Source organism: Thamnophis sirtalis, unplaced genomic scaffold (genome assembly GCF_051295495.1).
Source record: "Thamnophis sirtalis isolate CommonGarterSnake01/CBP01778 unplaced genomic scaffold, rThaSir2_p1.2 scaffold_1, whole genome shotgun sequence".
NCBI classification, from domain to species: domain Eukaryota; kingdom Metazoa; phylum Chordata; class Lepidosauria; order Squamata; family Natricidae; genus Thamnophis; species Thamnophis sirtalis.
Genome location: NW_028261381.1, coordinates 129,310,135 through 129,326,677, shown reverse-complemented (window position 1 = coordinate 129,326,677; position 16,543 = coordinate 129,310,135). Strand labels below are relative to the sequence as shown.

The window sequence follows — 16,543 nt, the reverse complement described above, 5'->3', positions numbered from 1 at the left end:
CCCCTGCCACGTCAACCAAGCCATGCCCACAGAACATCAAGGCTCAAAAATCAACACAACCTAGTGAGCCACAAAAATGTTCTTAACAACTATTTGTCAAAATGTCCTAGAACTTATAGAAGCAACATTCAACACATTTATTCCCAATTGTCCTGATTCATATTTACTGAAGACTGTTTTCAAATTTTACAAAGTAAAATTTTATTTCCTACATTTTTATCTTCTAACTCATTGTCCCAATTCAAGAATCTGTATGTAATGAGCACAATTTTTCTGCATAACAGCAAATTCTGCAAATTACTCAAAATCCAGTCAAGGAATTAGTTAAATACAAAATAGCAGATTTTTTTAATGTTTCTTCCATAAAAATTCAGAAAAGCAGACATGTGAAGAGAACAGCAGAATTTGGGAGGAAGAGATTAAATACTACAATAGATGAGGTAGTGATGCTAAGTAGAGATATGCTACATATTGGATAAAAGCAACATTTTCTGTTTTTTACTATTTGGAAATGATTTTTTCTTTTACTTGGTCTTCATTCTTTCCAGAATGTTGAGTGGAAATGTGAAGAGACTGACTGTCATCCATCTACCTGACTATCAAAGTTCCTCAGAAAGTATCCAATTTTGATACAACAGGAAACTCCAACAGATAAGGTGATAATTGATGATCAGGTTAGCAAAATATCTGAATACATTGAACAACCAAAAGAAATTACCTAAAGTGCTCCTGTGATCCCAATGGGAAAACATGAAAATTACAGACTTTGAAAACCATAAGCATAAAAGGAAAATCTAAGAAAAAATTGAAATAGTCCCTTCTGCCAAGGCCAGCAGAAAGTCTGAAAAGGTTGATTTGAATCCACAGAGACACACTCACTGGGGTATATTTAATAATCTCATTGCATCATCTCATATCAATCAATATTTTTTCTCTATTTGTTCTTACTGTTGTTATGTAGTTACTTACCAAGCACATCTAAATTACATTAAAGTAACCAAAATATCTTAACAAATGTTATTGCTTTGAAGAAAAGTATCATTCTATTGACCATTCCAAATGTTGAAAAGTACATCAGCTGGTACCCACTCCAGGTGTAGGACTTGTGCAGAGGCACCATTATTCCTAAAAACTAAGATCAGCTTTTGGTCCACAGACTATAGCTCATAATGTTCTGTTCATATTAAATCAAATATGTATAAAAGTTCTTTTGAAGACTTCATTGGTCTTCATGGGCATTCAAGATGGCTTATGTTCCTATTTCCCTTCTTCTGGACATGCTGAAAACCAGTCTATAAAGCGAAGGCAAATTCTAAACCTTGTTCTATTTTAACTTGCAGAGTCTATAGAGAGGCATGTCTATTATCTACTTCCTACTCTAAACGATGAGGGAAAAATTAAAAAACAATAATGCAGATAATTATAACGGGCCCTGCTATTCCATCAGAAGTAGTCTAGCCACTAAAAAGCACATCCACAAGCTGTTAAAAAATAATAAAGCATTTCCCAACAATTGCAGAACAAGAAGATAATTTATTGTCAGCATTAAAAATAAAACTGCAATCAATTTCACTAATATTGAAAGCATACACACTACACTTTATCTCTGCCAGCAAGGAAGGCAGAATACTAGCAAATTTAAAACTCATCCCATCCTTTTGGGAATAATAAGATCCCTTACATGGCGGTTAAAGGTATTCTTTCAGTCATCCAGTCATAAATATCCCCAAAGCAATAAGCACTGAAGCTAACAAAAAAAAATCCGGTCACTGTGCCATTGGAAGAAAAAAATATATCTGAAAAACATATGGTTTTTATGTCTAATTTCAAAAAGGGAGAGAGAAAAAAATATCCATCTTTTTCATTCAGACGTTTCTATTCAGAATATTCATCTAGATAACTATTATGACTAACTTCTCAGACAACAGGCAAGATAAATTTTTAACTTGCCAATCTTCACTAACATTGAACTTAATTTTACTATACACATATGGGATACATGTGCACACAAAGTTTCAGCATTGTAAATGTGGTGACCTACAGAATCACAGCTCATTCTCCATTTGAGGCTACTTAAAGCAAAGAACTGGAGCTGATTCAATTATGGAAGGAGGATAAGATATAATTGACAAATATTGATTTTAAAAATATATATTACAGGTAAACATCATAGAATATAAATGTTGATTTTAAACAGAACATGTGGCATGCATGTTTCTCCAATCAACTAGCTACCAAAAGAAAAAAAATTAAAATTCTTTTCCCCCCTATGTCATCTTATTCTAAAAATCCAATACTTATTATTTTTTCTTTTGATACAGATTTTTTAAGTATTTTTGTAATGTATCTACTAAAGATGCCAGCATGTTGTAATGATTAAAATATCAGACTATGACTGGACAGAATCAGATTTATATCCAGATCTAACCATGAAGCTCATTTGATGCTGTCTGGACCATTTGTAGGTTCCAGTTTAACCTACTTCAAAGAATTGCTGTGAGGAAGAATTATGCATGATTTCCCAAGCTTCTTAGTAAAATGCTGGGGTAGCGTAATAAACAGAAAAACCAGTATCTGCTCGAAAGAAAATCCCAGAATTGTAAAATCTCTTGGTAAGGGCATTTTATCCTGCTCATTGCAGGAATGTGTAATCCTTCTCTCTGGATTAATAATAAAGCAATGTTGAGCCATATGTTCCATATGTCTACTCAAAGTTCCTTATATTTCTTTCCTTTTTTTCTCAGCATACTTTGCTCTTTTATTTTTCAAATGGATTTGTTTTTTACACTCCTACCAACATGATCACCTTCCTGCAGGAATACTTTAGTTAGTGACTTCCTTAAAATTTAGAACCTAACCTGGATATAATACTCTGGGCCAGGGAGGAGAACAGAAGATCTTAAAAGTTGGCACATATTATCACATGTGGTGGAGTTGTATAAAGGCAAGGAAATTTTGGATACAAATTCATATGTGATTAGAAAAAATGACCAAACAACATATAGAGTTTAAGCCAGAATTATTTTTATTACGCATTATATCAGATGGTTACGATAAAGGGATAATATACCTAATTTTACACATCTTGACCTCAGTAAAAATTGTGTATGCACAGCAGTGGAAGAGTGAATACACCCCTTCAGAGGAGGAGACAATAAGGAAGATACTAGTCTGTGTGGAAATGGACAGACTAACTCTAAAAATAAAGGATAAAGGACATACAGAATACTATGCTACATGGAATAGATTCTAACAATGGTTAGAAACATGAAGTAGAAGTTGGAATGCGAAAGAATCAGGTTAGGTAAACATGGAGAGACATACTAGTATGTATGTATTAGAACGTAGGTATGAGAATGAGAGATAAGTTGACATTCTAGAATAGGATGGTCAGAAATGGCTGTACAACACCAGCACTGTTTAAAATAGTATATATGTTATTTTGTTTTTACCTTTGTTTCATGACAGGTAAAATGCCAGGACAATTACACTGCATTCAATGTATTTATATGTAAACAATAAAAAATATTTTTTTAAAAAAAGAAGATCCTTATGAGATCTATTAATTAGTAGATTCTATTGAGTTTCTGAACCTGAACAGATATGGATGGTCAGCAAGGTGAATAGAAAACAAGTCAGTAAACAGCCTAAGTAAGATCTGAATCATTAAACATGAGTTTTTATACATGCATATTTATTTATTTATTTATTTTATTTATTTTATTAGTTTGTATGCCGCCTACTCTCAAGAGACTCAGGGCGGCTTACAAATAAAAAAGGAGGGGGAGGGCATACAAAAACAAAACAACATTAAAAAGTCCACAACATTCACAACTTAGGATGGGGCTGGACAAAATCAACAGCCCCAGGCCTGCCGAAACAGCCAGGTCTTGGTCGCTTTTGGGAAGGCCGGAAGGGTAGTGAGGGTCTGGATCTCAACGGGGAGCTCATTCCATAGGGCCAGAGCAGCAACAGAGAAGGCCCACCCCCGGGGAGTCGCCAGCCGACATTGACCGGCAGATGGAATCCGGAGGAACCTAGTCTGTGTGATCTTATAGTCCTCTGGGAGGTAACTGGCAGGAGGCGGTCTCTCAGGTAGCCAAGTCCGAAACCATGTAGGGCTTTAAAAGTAATGACTAGCACCTTGAAGCGTGTCCGGAGACCAATGGGAAGCCAGTGCAGCTCGCGGAGGATAGGTGTAATGTGGGTGTACCTAGGTACACCCACTATCACTCGCGCAGCTGCGTTCTGGACTAACTGAAGTCTTCGAACACTCTTCAGGGGCAGCCTCATGTAGAGCGCGTTACAGTAATCCAGTCTTGAGGTGACAAGGGCATGAGTGACCATCCGAAGGGCCTCCCGGTCCAGATAGGGTCGCAATTGGTGCACCAGGCGAACCTGGGCAAAGGCCCCCCTGGTCACAGTCGACAAGTGATGTTCTAGCGTCAGCTGCGGATCCAGGAGGACTCCCAAATTGCGAACCTTCTCTGAGGGGCGTATAATTTTACCCCCCAGGCTAAGAGATGGAATAGCTGGACCATCCTTGGGAGGGAGCATCAATAGCCACTCAGTCTTGTCGGGATTGAGTGCAAGCTTGTTCGTTCCCATCCAGATCCTAACAGCCTCCAAGCACTGGCACATCACTTCTACCGCTTCGCTGAGTTGGCACAGGGTGGACAGATACAATTGGGTATCGTCGGCGTATTGGTGGTATTTAATCCCGTGCCGGCATATGATCTCCCCCAGCGGCTTCATGTAGATGTTAAATAGTAGGGGGGGACAGGACGGAACCCTGCGGCACCCCATAATTGAGGGGCCTAGGGGTCGATCTCTGCCCTCCGACCAACACCGACTGCGACCTGTTCGAGAGGTGACTGATAGATGACTGAACAAACGTTGTGTGCATACAAGTTGTCCTCAATCTATGACCACAATTGAGCCCAAACTTTATGTTGTTAAGTGAAACATCTGTTAAGTGAGTTTTGCCAAATGTTACAACCTCTCTCGCCATAGTTGATAAGTGATTCACTGCAGTTGATAAATTAGTAACCCAGTTGTTAAGTGAATCTGTCTTCCCCATTGACTTTGCTTGTCAGAAAGTTGCAAAAGGTGATCACATGACCTTGGGACACAGCAACAATCATAAATATGAACCAGTAATCAAGCTTCTCAATTCTGATCACATGATTATGGGGATGCTGCAAGGTTGAAAAACTGTGAAAAAGCAGTCATAAGTCATATTTTTCAGTGGTGTTGTAACTTTGAACGGTCACTAAATGAACTGCTATAAGTCAAGGACTACCTGTATTATATGCAGACATTTTCAATAAAACTATAAAACTCAGTATGATAAGTGCAATATTAAAAGCAAACATGTACAGAAACTGACATCAGCTAGCCTCATTCATTGCAATAGGCATCAATCCATCAATGTGCTCCAATTCAAGCTCTGTGTAATTAAATGATAACTATAAATAAATGATAACACATTTACCAAAACTAGGTGGTGGGGACATGTGTTCAAGTCAAGGAAATATAACATTAAAGGCCAACTCCTAATAAAGGAGTATCATCAAAGAAACAGCTTGCTTTGCATTACAAAAACTAAGTACTCCAACACATAATCAATGGATACACATAGACAGTGGCTGGCCTTGTTAAGCAGTTTTTGCAATCAAAGAGCTTACATTTTGTTCTTATCTATGCATGAATGTCTGTCTGTCTGTCTGCATGCATGCATGCGTACTTACCACCTACTAATTGCAGAAGGGCATAGATTAGTGTGGGCAGCCAAGAAAACAGCAATGGATCATCAAACAAATCAACACAGAGTTCTCACTTACAGCACAAATATTCAGACTAAGATTGTCCTGTTTTGGACATATTATGCAAAGTCATAGCTCTCTGGAGAAAGCTCTAATGTTAGGTGAAAGAAAAGTAAAGAGGATGACAAGTAGCAAGATGGGTGAACTGGGTGACAGTGGCAATGGATGGATGTTGGAAAACCTTAAAGGCCAGGTTAGGGACAGATAATTATGGAGGAAATATATTTATATGGTCGTTAAGAGTTAACAGCACCTTGATGACATATATTCAAAAGAGTACCCTGGTTATAGTGCAGCATCCTGCATCAGCCTTTCTGAACTGGAATCTTTGATCCGTACTGAATTATCATTCTCGTCGTTTCTTATTATGCTATTTGAGAGCAATGAAAGAGGTAGTCCAATTGTTTCACTGCTAAGAGTGAACTTGCTAATTTAAAATAGATTTCTTTTATAGCCAAAATGGCACCACTCACCCAAGTAAGGGACAGGTTGCAACAGAAGGAATAAAATGGCTTATTCTGAGGAAACTGGCATGATCAACTTTCTAGTACATTGAATGAGAGACAATGCATATTTCAATATTTTGTTGTAGTCTAAATGTCTAATTCTCAGCAGTCTTTTCCAAAGCCAGTGTTCAAAAGCCTCAAAACTGTTTCTATCCTGCTTCTTCAAAGTCCAACTTTTTTATCATAGCGTCCCTGACAATACTATTGCTTGCGTTGATTTTTGTAGATATAGACATACATCACAGTATTCAAATCTCTTTCCACGGGCTTTGTGACTGCTCTACCATGACTGTCTGAAGCATATTTCATGACTACTTTCTTCTTTTACTGCTGATGATTGATCCTAAAAGGAAGAAACTTTCTACCACTTACATAGAACATAGAATAATAGAGTTATTAACCTTTTCCCTCCTTAGTCCCTTAAAGAGAGTTTTCTTTTAGTCTCCTCACAGGGACTCTGCAAGTGACAAAGAGGGTTCTCGACCTTAATCCTTTGAGAGTTTGTTCTTTTTGGTCCACTGAACTCTTCCAAGTCCTCTCCATGGAATTCAGTTTGGAAAACCTCAGAATATAAGCACCATAGTGGAGACCCACTGGGTTCAAAGCATGGAAACCCTTCAACTGGCTCACTTATCACCACTTATTTCAAAACAATTCTACAATTTTCCCCATCACTGATAATACGGAGAGGTTGTTCATACAATTACTCAAATTCCTTCTGTCATCTTATTCTGCCTTCGTTGGTTATTGAAAGCTTTAACACCTTTTCCCTTGAATTTGCTTCTTCACGCAATTGAACAGTTGCTTTTCTTATTTTTTTCTGTTAAACAAATTTGTATTTTCAAGTTTTCAAATGATCTGACCTTAGACATACTTACATATAATTGCCTGTGTGAGAACATTTGTTCTTGCCAATATAGTCGAACATTAAATAAAGTTTGCCCTTGTCTTCTGGTAATTGCAATTGCTAGTTTTATATAAAATTGTCATCTTTGCATTTTGAAAGGAAATGAAGTGTCTGAAAGAATTAATTTCAAACTTGGAGGATGTGGTGCATCCCAAAAGCATATTACCATTCAATTGTCCACCGTTCCCAATAAGATCAATATAACTAAGTTACACATCCTTACACTGAATGTACAAGTATAAATATAAATAAAACATCTCCAATTCTTACATATTTGTTAGATTTATATACTGCTTTCTTTTAAGAACTCAAGCTTGTTTCTGTGGGAAACTCCCTTCATTTGAGAGAGACTTAAGTTGGGCTAAAATAAATTGATTAACCCAAAGAACCCTTATGTGAGGAACTGATAAAGCTTTCTGAAAAATTACTACACCATATTTGCCAACTCACTTCTATCTACCTGCACAAAATAATTTCATTGTGTTTTCCAAATTGTATTGCCCAAAAGGTCACAACCAACCATGAATAGCACATCCTGGTTGCTTGTTGTAAGTATAATTAAACTATCTCCTTTAACACTTCTCTCTGAAAAGAAGAGTTTGAGATATGAACAGTATTACTCACTGCCAGGATTTAAAAGAATCTGAGGACCACAGAAGTTGACATGTTCTGTAGATTAGCACTTCTACCATGCATAGCACCAAATTTCATTTGTAATTCCTTTTGCTTCCTTCACCAGAAGACCCAAAATTGAAAATATGACACAGCCTAGGATGAAAAAAAACTATCTCCCCCCCCTCCACCAATATATCAATTTATGTAAGTTGTGTGATTCTCCCAGCCTACCCAAAATCCACTTGTTCTCTAGGGAATTCCACTGGGACTTTGACAAACTCTGTGGTACATTTGAGTCTTGAGAAATAATCAAGATTAAGAAGCCTGTTCAAGACTGCAGTTTGGCTGTTCTGTACAGCAGGGCAAGCAGTGTTTGGCTTACTGGGACACAGATAAACCAAGCCTGGATTGTGGAACATCCCAAAAATTACACTCCTCATCTCATCCAATTGTTATTTTATCTCACTTGTCAGCTCTCATCCTGCTATTGGGAACCTACTTTGGCGCAGGGAGTGCACTACAAGTAATATTTAGATGGAAAATGCCCTTTCCTACCCAACATAAATGGACTTTCCTCCTGGTGCAGTTATAAAAAATGCAAATCATCTATTCTATCATCTCCTGAGTCAGAGTATGCTAGTTAGCATACGAGAACCAGGCATCTTCCAGAAAATTCAAATACCCCACCATTTTGTTCTAGGTTCAGAGGATCTTGATGTTAATTAGCTTTTGTAATATGATGGATGACAGCAAGAAAGCCAGGACTGACACAGGCAAATTGCATTCCAAAATGAGCCTTCCCTCCTCATCAAGGATACTGAAAAGAAACCTGAAGAATGGCAGGAGCTGGACTGTACCACCCCCAGCTGGACATAATGTATAGGAGATTATGGAAAGCATAAAACTGATTCCCACTGTGGATGAAGAGAAACTTAAGATATTGATTTATGGAAAAAATATGCATGCGCTTCTCCTGGGCCAAGGCCTAACTCTCCAAGAACTGAAAGTGTTGAGAAAGATCTAAGTTCCACACTTTGAAAGAGGATTGAACCCCAACACTGAGATATTATAAAAGAAACACACTCATCAACTATCATAACAAACAGCCAAAGCAACTTGCTGGGAGATGTGGAGGCATTGTCATCAAGCAGTGAAGGTTCTGCTAAATGCATAGACAACTGCAAGGTTTGACTTGCTTGGCCTCATATATTTTATGGAAACTGAAAGCACAGCTGCTCTGAGTACTAGCATTTGTTTCACCAAAAACGCAATCCAGAATGCTGATTGCTTATCAAAACCATCTTTTCCCCTCTCCAGTTTCATTATGGTTAAGACGCTGAAAAGGGTAGCTAGAATGTCACAGGGATTTTTTTTTAATCCACAATGTTACCAAGTAAAGGATACATGTTATCCTTATAATATCGGAATTGTAGGCAACCTTGTGTTCTCCAGATGTTTTGAATCCTAATAACTGTAATTCCAGAACACGGCAGCATTGGTTATGGTATCTGAGAGTCCAAAATGTCTAAAAAGCACTAAGGTACTAACCATGTTGCAGGTGATCAATGCTGTTTAATTATGGCATCATCTCTGTCCAGCATGCACACACTGTTCACTCATGCAGCAGATATAAAAGTCTTTTGTACTAGGGACCAACCTGTCTTCTAAATATTAACTGTATTTGATAATCAATTGTTCCATACATAGTTGCAACAATAAAAAATAGGTTGGACAAAAAAGGGAGAAACTGAACTTTTTACAATGGGAAATGTAAAAGGATATTTACATCCTAATAACGTTTAAAACTTAACATCTCTTACCAAACTCAACTTATGAAAGAGGACATGTAAAGTTAGTGCTATTGTATGTCTTATATGCCTATGTCTAAATTGTATGTCTAAATTACTCCTAGGCAGGGACCTCTACATGAGGAAAATCAGCATGCTAAGTAGGGGACAAACAAGTATGAGTCTTCCGAATGCGCTTGTTTTTAAAATACAAAACAGATTCTGTACCTTCATGATTTTTTTTAAATGAATCTATCATAGCATGTAGCATGTGCTAAAGGTAACTTGTATGTATTGCTCTTCAAATTCATTAAACAAGGGTTTCCCCAGTAAATCAAAGTAGTTATGCATGCACATGCAGGCAGAGTCAACTAGAAGCAGCTTATGAACAGTCATTCATTATTCAAAGAGAAATGTTTCATATGCTTTTTGTAAAACAACTCTTTCAAAAGATTTGCATAGCCCCATGGACAAGAATCTCACTTTCACCTTTATTTTTTTTTTAAATATGTACTCTTTTAACTCATTGAACTAGTTCATCATAATGATCAGTTCTTACAATTTTAAATCAAAGCCAATGACATTACAGTTTAGAACTATATGTTAACCAACCAAGTTTCTCAGCAAATGTTTAAAAAAAATAGAAGGGTAAAAGTTCCAATTTCAAAGAGGAAATCAAGTACTGCCTACAGATAGTACATATACGCAAAACTCAATCCATGCTTTATACTAGGAAGAAATATTCCACAACTTCAGAAGCATCATAAGCAGTTAACTAGAAGGAAAGATATTACTTGGTTACTACTGTGACTCAAGAAAAACTACTACTATATAGGCTTGATTTGTATTTCTTCATCTTTATGCAACAGCCAATAATTCTAGAGTATTCTTCTTGCTGATAAATTTTAAAAAATTACGTAAAGTATCTGGAATAAAAAATCCAGGCTGGGCAATCAAAATTAATAATTCTTCCTTAATTTTTTTTTACTTTAGTTATGATTGTGTCACTGCTTTAAATCAAGTACTTGCAACACCTTCTACAGCATGTTATACTTCTGCTAACTTTTAAACTTCCACCTACGTATGCTTGAAGTGCAGTAGACTGTGCAGCGATGTGAGCCAGAAAAAGAAGAAAAGAGCACAAAGGAGAAATGACTCTTTCTGCTAAGACCAAAGGGAAGGCAGCCAAACTATACAACTTGAAAGATGACACAAACAAGAAGGCACATTTTCATTGGCAAGATAAGACTTAATTTGGAGCAATTAAAAAAGGAATATTAATACAAGTGTTAAAATAATGATGCTGAAATAAACGATAACCCAGGTGTCCTTTTTATCTATTCCAGTTTTATATCCGGCATCAAGAAACTAAAATCAGCTGACACTAGACATTCTATTTGCTTTAGTGGGGCTGTATTAGGTAGATAGGTAGGTAGGTAGGTGGGTGGGTGGGTAGGTAGAGAGACAGACAGACAGGCAGACAGAGAAAGATAGATGACGGATTTGAGGAATATAAATCTGATGGTTAGTTAGAACTTCTGTTGTTCTCCTGTAACAATGACCATGCTTTTTGCCTGAATCACATTCCAGGTTAGTTAAGTTTCAGCAAAAATTTCATGTCAAAGTTTCATATTCAATGAATACACATCCCATTTTCATCTAAGAGCTAGACTTTAAGACAGTTCAAACTAGCAAAAAAGGCAATATTTTAAAGATGCAGGAAGGATTACGGCATAACTTTTTGACATTCCTTGGATTCCTGTTCCATTTCAAGGCATTTGGGGAATTGGAAAGAAATAACTGAAAATTCAAAAGGTCACCTGAAAGAATCTGTCTCAGGATTTTAACAGATGCAGAATCTCCTGCCTGTTGCTTAACCAGTCATGGTACCATCACCTAGCCTTGGCTAGACCTGCAATATGCCCAGAATTTTGTCTAGACAATGAGAACATAACCAAGCAGCTAAAAACAAGTACTCTCATCATTTCCTACTAAGTAGTCATGAAGACTATGAAAATCATATGCCCAGTAATCCAATTCCAACTTTTTGTCCTCACTTATTAAAATTATTCAAGGTTGGGTCAGAAAAAAGATAGCAAATGTTAAGTGAAAACATTGCAATATGATTAATTGAATTATGTTCATTTTTGTTACCATCCCATAAAGCATAAAAATATGGAGATTTTTGAACAATGCAGATAAATTTAATGACACAGCAGATACCGGAGAAAATTGATGGCTAGAAATATGGAAGCCATTAAAAATCTTTTCTTTCTGCGATATTTTCTAAATGCAACATTGGGAGATCTATTTGATTGCAACCAGAACAATAGGTGTATATGGGTTGGAAAGGCGGGATTGGAGGCCTTTTTGATCTAAGGAAAGCAATTTTTAAAAGGGTGCAATACTTGTCAACCCTTTGCACTCAGTCTTCTTTTACTACTGCATCCTTCCCCACACCTGCCTGCAAGCTCTCCACCCACCGCAGAGCAAAAATTCACCCACGCAATATTGCAAAGGCTAGAAAGCAGATGACAAAAAAAGAAAAGACAGGGCGTAATGGGAGGAAGGCAACAGCGCTTTCTTCAAACCGGAAAATGCCATCTCTCTCTCTCTATCTCACACACATTGTCACAGGAAAAGTGAATTTCTTGCCCACCCCTCCCACAACACGCTAACACAGCTCGTGATTCAACCCCCTCAAATCTCACATGTATACACAACCTTCAGCACAGCAGCACACAGGGACGACGGTTGATCGGTAATGTCTGTTCAAAAACACAGGGAAGCTTGGGGCAGTACAGAAGGACAAGGCCTGGAGACCCCCATTCTTTGGTCTCAGATGATGCACCCCTATACATCGCTCCCCCAGCCCCAGCCTGGCCTTTATGAGAAAAAGACAGGGTTGGGTACTTGCATCCATGTTCTGTCCTTCAATGTTACAAACAGCATGCTCCCTAAAGCATGAGTCGCTCACCCACACCTCTATGTCAATGTGTCACGAGCATGCATTTCACAGATGGTTAAACTAAATCATTATCACCAGGAATCCATTAAAACATCAACAAAGAAACATAATTCCATTCCTCCACAACACAAAGACATGAGCACCCATTCTTTCTACTCCAGCCTTCCTCTGTCTTTGCTATAGATAGATCCTCCTTCATAACATATGAACTGTACGGTGCATAACAACATGCTGGGGAAAAAAACAGGGGCAAAAGAACTGGCAACAAAATGGACGGGTCGTTGTTTAGCGTTTGCTGTGTTTCCTGACTCTGACCAACGCCTATAAGCCCTTCCCCATGCGTACACACTTATATACATATAACCGTATCTTTAGATTCACTAGCATTTAAAGGGAGGGATGGAGAATAAAGTTATGGCCTATCATACAAATGTCGGTATAAACCATGATAGCATAGCTAATAGGAGCCTACATATGTGGGGCATGAAGCAAAGGTCGTTGTGCTTCTGTTGTAATACACATGCACAAACACACACTAAAAAAGCCGCAGAGCCATCAAGAGGTAATACAGAATTTTCCAGTCAAGAGCCAAAAAGCCTACCAGGGAGGTGGGAGGGTGGGAAGGGGTCTGGGAGGAGCAGGGATGGGAAACCGACAGAGAAAAGGGAAGCCATGGCAAAAAAAACAGTGGGGTGTAAATAGAAGATACAGCTCCGCTTTTCTAATCCCAAAATTAACCACCCGTCCCTGCCCATATAGATCCACACAGAGAGCATCCTACCTTCAGCCTCCCCTACCCAGCATTAGTGCAGATGGATTTCTCTATCTTGGCTTTGCAGCAATCTAATGACTTGCAGATCAAAACCCCGCACGGAAGATATCACCTGCCCACCCCCTCCCTTTTTTGGCCTAAAGAATGTGGTTTTTATAGATAATGATGTCTATTTAAAAAATTAGACGCCTCATAAGGGATACTATTCAAAAAATAGCAGCTCCCCGTATCTCTTCTGTCTTCTTTTGCACGCACCACAATTTTCCAATTCCCTCCCATTTTTCCTAACCCTTTCCCCACCCATCAAGAATGGTACTAATGAATTAAATTGCAATGGCACGGGTATGTTTTAAAAAATAAACCCCACAAATTAATCAGGAGAGCCAATCTCAAAATCCCAATCACTAAAATCCGCTGGAATTCATTCTTTTCCTTATATAAGCAGAAGCACGCCAACATGTTTAGTACAAACGCAGTGCAAAATGAGGCCAACATAGAGCCATGAAGAACGGTGATCTCATCAGATATCAGCTCAGTCAAGAAACCATCATCACTGGGGATTATGAAATAAAATGCTAAGGCCTAAAATCTTAAATTCATTTGTTTATTGTCATGCCATTTTTGCAACCTTTCCTTCTTTTCTTTTTCTTTTAAGGAAAACATTGTAGAATATGATAATATACTTTCCTCTCTTAAAGTATTTTTCACCAGTAAAGCCCTTAATGATCCAGACAGAAAATCTTCATCAATCTGACACCCGTATATATTTCATTTAATCAATTAATACAGCCCTGGTTAGTCCCACCATCATTGAGGATGTAAAAACCCTATTATTTTCCTCGTCTCGCAACGTAAGATGCTTTACAAAGGAGTGTCGAGAGCTTGGGAGAAAATTTCATTAAATCCCATACTAATGGTGCATAAAAAGCACGTATGGATAAAAAGGTAGCAAAATAAGATGGTAACCATCAACGCTTGCAATTTAAAAAAAAATATTTTCTTCTCACTGGCCTTTAAGTAAACTTGCAGAATGTAACAATATCTACCACGTTAACAAAATAAGGACCATGAAAATCTCATATTTTATATCGTTCACGATCATTGCTTTATAGTGAGCAAAGAGCTCACCTTGGTCCTTTCTTTTCTCTTTTCCATCCGATAATAACCTTCTCCCTTTCTCCCTCAATCCCTGACCTCACTAGATAGTCAGGAGTTCACCCCCGCAAAAAAAAAAAAGTCCCAAAAATATATCATGGCAGAAGTGCCAATGCACGGTGATGAAAATTATTTGCTTTGGAAAAAATATTTCTCTTGCAAGGTTGGAGCATTTGACGCCTGAAAAATTCTCAGGTCAGATTTGAGATGAAAAATAGGAAGCAATTCACACAAATTATCTATTCCGAAGAAAATAACCATATTTTTCATGAAATTTGAAACAGGCCAAAGAAGAAATGAAGGAAGAGCTGGCAATGAAAATTCTGGAATTTTTAAAATAAATTTAATAAGTTTACAATTATTTTTAGGCTCACTGATTTTTATTTCAAGGGCTTCTTATAACCTGTCCTTTATTTATTTTAATCTAATAATTTGTGGGTGGGGGAAAGAATAACATGCTTGCAAAATGGTTGGTTTTTTTGCGAAGAAAGTGTAAATAATTTTGTTGGTTTCTTTTTCCCATTACACAAAAAATAATTAAAATAAAATGCAAAAGTAAACAAAAGATCACGTCACTTGTACAGCACTACAGCCTGATGATTTAGAAAAGGGAATTACATCACCGTCCTTCATGGGGTAAAATTACAAAACAGCTATAGATTTGGATTTAGAGAGGGGAAAGGTAGAGAACAAAGAAAAGAAAGGAAAAAGGACATTAACACTATTTATTTGTGGCATGATATTACAAAACTGTCAGCAACATTTAAGGTCGCTCTTTGCCTGGTTGTTCACAGTTGCTTATATAGTGGAAGTTTTCAGACAAGGATGATACTAAATCATTAATATAAACAAATGGAAGCCAGGGAAGAAAGATTCTTGTAACAGAGCCAAAGTAGTATGGAAAGGGAGGGGGGAATGAAACCTTTGCATCTCCGTCCTATTTTTTTTATTGTGTAATTGTTTAAAAATTGTCAGGGTGAGATTTAAAGGAATTTAAGGATTATCGAAAATCCTGGCTTCTTCACACATTACTTTTAGCAGTGTCTTTCTCCAATCTTTTTTTAAAGTTTTATCCAAATAAAGCCGGTCAGTCAAAGGAATCTAAATAAATGTATTTATTAGGGTTTCTCCTCTGCATTTGTTAACGAAGTATTTGGTTTCGGTGTGTAGTTTAAATCCTTTGTTTTTTTTCACTTTTTAGACGTGGGGGCGAAAAAAATCCAATTTAAGGAAGGAGCCAACTTTAAAAAAAAAGAAAACCTTAGCGATACAAATCCCCGAAGGAGTCGGGATTTCGGAGTTTCTTTCCGTTCGTTGTAATTTTTCCAGTCCCGCTTGTGTTTCATTCCCAGCTTTCGCAGGTGAGAACTTCTAGCCTCAGTACATCCGAACTAGAGTTCCCAGGAGGCGCCCCGAAAAGACTGTGTCCGTGAAGGCGAGGAGGGGCGTCGTATTCCAGCCTGGGTTTCACATTTCCCCGCTTCTTCGGTCCCGTCCCCCCCCCAAAAAAAAAGTCTTACCTTGGAGTTGAGGAGAGCTATAGGTACCGGAATCAACTCTTGGGTTTGGCTCCTGTCGGGGTTGTAAGAATCCAGGCTGGCTCTATGGGAGCGGCATGAGGGAAGGCGAAGGTGCTGCCCGACGCGAGTCCCGCGAACGACTTGGGAGACCAGCGGCAGGGCTGGCGAGAAAAGGCGCGCCAGAAAAAAAAAGGTCGGCGCGCCTCTCCCTCGGCGGGATGAGTTGCGCGCGAGAAGAGCTGCGTAAAGCAGAGCTTTCTGCCCGAGACTGTCAGAGAAGCCCAGGAATTTCACGCACTCCGGAGCCGATCCCTCCCCTTCTCCAGCGCGCAGACCCCAGCATTTAAAGGGACAGCCGAGACGGTGGGTAAATCCGAGCGCTACTCCTCCCACCCGGAGCTGTTTTGCAAACAGCTGAGAAGATGTAATCTGGGGACATCCTCAAACCCAGGATGACTAAGAGGCAGGTGCTCGGGAGCCCGGCTTTC

At 38.3% G+C, this 16,543-nt stretch overlaps 1 protein-coding gene across 10 annotated transcripts in view; it reads right to left on the bottom strand.

Annotated features, from left to right (window-relative positions):
- Positions 1-16,288, bottom strand: part of NRXN3 (neurexin 3) — a 1,234,604-nt gene extending 1,218,316 nt beyond the window's left edge. For 6 of the 10 annotated variants that reach the window (XM_087724939.1, XM_087724952.1, XM_087724948.1 and 3 more), the window contains exon 1: positions 16,056-16,286. The gene's annotated coding sequence lies outside the window, so the exon portion shown is untranslated. Of the gene's footprint in view, positions 1-16,055 lie in introns of all 10 variants that reach the window. The other 4 variants (XM_087724934.1, XM_087724971.1, XM_087724996.1 and 1 more) reach the window with 3 other exon arrangements.
- Between the last annotated feature and the right edge of the window lie 255 nt (positions 16,289-16,543).